At 37.9% G+C, this 2,528-nt stretch overlaps 1 protein-coding gene across 4 annotated transcripts in view; it reads left to right on the top strand.

Moving 5' to 3' along the window:
- Positions 1-2,528, top strand: part of LOC106462238 (zinc finger protein castor homolog 1-like) — a 242,118-nt gene that overhangs the window by 155,155 nt on the left and 84,435 nt on the right. The window contains exon 1 of one of the 4 annotated variants that reach the window (XM_022389430.1): positions 936-998. The exons of the other annotated variants lie outside the window; for them this stretch is intronic. The gene's annotated coding sequence lies outside the window, so the exon portion shown is untranslated. Of the gene's footprint in view, positions 1-935; positions 999-2,528 lie in introns of those variants that run through there. 4 annotated transcript variants of the gene reach the window in all.

Genomic DNA, 2,528 nt, shown 5'->3' with positions numbered 1-2,528 from the left:
TCTACTGGCATTATTTGTTTGGTGCAGTTATCGAGTGTTGTTGACAAGTATTTCTACTGGCATTATTTGTTTGGTGCAGTTATCGAGTGTTATTGACAAGTATTTCTACTGGCATTATTTGTTTGGTGCAGTTATCGACACTATCGCCCTACTGGCATTATTTGTTTGGTGCAGTTATCGAGTGTTATTGACAAGTATTTCTACTGGCATTATTTGTTTGGTGCAGTTATCGACACTATCGCCCTACTGGCATTATTTGTTTGGTGCAGTTGTCGACACCATCGCCCTACTGGCATTATTTGTTTGGTGCAGTTATCGAGTGTTGTTGACAAGTATTTCTACTGGCATTATTTGTTTGGTGCAGTTATCGACACTATCGCCCCCATCATTCATCCTTTTTTTTCTTCCTCCTTTCATTATTAATTCGTATCTTATCGAATGTCTCGGGCGCTCGTCAACAATCGACTGCGTGAGAAGGCTATGCTGAAAACGCATTTGTTAAACTCGTAGGGTGGATGTAAAAAATATATAAAAAGTTCTAAGAGTTGACGATCTTCTAGTTAAACGTCCCTGGATCTAATGCTGAGCGCCCGCCTCTCTCTCAGACTTCCCTATCCACTTCAATTATATTTGCTCTCCGATTCCTGCGTCGACATGGACCTGTTTCTGTTTGGTGAGGTCCTGGCCCTCGGCTGAATCAGACTTCAGACGCGCCCGGAAACTGATCGCGCGCGGACAGACGGGACCTAGCTGCGAATTTGACAGTGTATTAAGGTGGGCGCTCGCGGACAGACGGGACTTAGCTGTGAAGTTGACAGTGTCTTTAGGTGGGCGCTCGCTTGTCTGTGACTACGACATGCTGGGAGAACCGGTGGGCTTCGTTGTGTGTGATCGGTTCGGAAAAGTTTGGCTTTGATGATTGTTTTATTCGCTATTTAGCAGCACGTGCCTCAAGTTGTGGATATTATCATCATTGACCTGTTTGTTCAAACGTAATGGTGAGTAATAAAAGTTTGACATGGAATTAAGAAGGGTTATGTTATTAACACAAACTCGGAAAATGTCACTTTGATACCAGCAGCTGAAATTCCTGTGTTGTGAGCATATATTAAACCTGATGTGTGTTAAACCGGAATAAAATGCTCTGTTCGGCGTGTATTAGTAGAAATAGAAGGATTATTCGAGTGTCTTCGAGTGTCCTAATACACGCCGAACAGAGCATTTTATTCCGGTTTATAATCCTTCTATTTCTAAAACAAATATCTTAAATCAGGTTAGACACTTTCTTCAACACAACCGATAAGAATCAGTAATCAGTAGTGGTCTACTGGTAAATAACTCCCATAAGCACCTGGTAGGGATCAGAGTTTGTGTTTGAGTATTCTGACAAAAACTTTTCTTACCTTACTTTCTTATATTTTAAGCCATGCCACAAAGTTTCGTTAACACATTGCGTCGTCATAAAAAAACAACAAAAACCCTCCTTTAAAACACACACACACACAAAATATGGACTTGCCATATAAAGATCTGAAATCTGTATATAGCCCTAAAGGACTACATAGAGAACAAATAACAAGCTAGGGTCTTTGTTATTGTTTTATTTATTTATTTCTTCTTTTAGCAACTTCATTGAGTTGATGTAGGCCGTTTTGGTACAATAATCTGATACTGCCTTCTGTTGTAAATCAGCATTAGGGTTAACAGCAACATTGCTCTCGATGTAAAGCATGTATTAACGAGTGTATGACGCGTTTACGTCACATAGAACGTCAAAACAGTCTGATTTTCCCATCTTATTGTTGTGCTTTGAACCTTTTGCACGTGCTGTTTTCGTTTTACTTCTCTTCATGACAACGAAGAAGCGCCAACTAAAAGTCACGTGGAAGGAAGTAAAGTTTTTGTTACGCGTTGTTTATTGCATACACAATAGAAATTGTCTGTTTATTAATATTATTGGCTGGTGTTAGAAAGCTCAGCACGTTGATAAGGTCATCCATTCTTTAAACCCTCAAACATGTTTTCTGTGTTCTCGCCTTTCCAAAGAAAATTGATCTTTAGATATACAAAAGATAAAGAAGCAGACATGTATACACCAGGATAGATAAATGGATAGACAGACAGACAGATATTCAATCGGGCACGCAACATTTAGATGGGTATTACCGTATTTTTCGGTGTATAAGACGCACTTTTTTACCCCATAATTTCATGTCAAAATCTGTTTGCGTCCTATACACCGAAGGTATGAATAATATATATACGATATACACAAGCCATGTGTAAATATATTTGAATAGGCATGCATAGTTTAGTTCAATTGAATGTGTTATTTATAACAATAGCAGTTTTTTCTTTTAAAAACATAACTATTTATAATGCTCCCTAAATAATAAAACAGTGAAAGCAATGAAGATTTTGTAGGTTTTGAACCTAACTAAATAACAGTAAACCTTTTCTGATTTACGGTATTTTCTTGATGTTTTGAGCTATTTTGTGTTTAGAACAATATATACTAATTTTTAAAG

The sequence above is a fragment of the Limulus polyphemus genome, unplaced genomic scaffold, assembly GCF_000517525.1.
Source record: "Limulus polyphemus unplaced genomic scaffold, Limulus_polyphemus-2.1.2 Scaffold1123, whole genome shotgun sequence".
Taxonomy (NCBI): Eukaryota; Metazoa; Arthropoda; class Merostomata; order Xiphosura; family Limulidae; genus Limulus; species Limulus polyphemus.
Note: the sequence above shows the minus strand (reverse complement) of the source record. Positions and strands in the feature narration are given on the sequence as shown.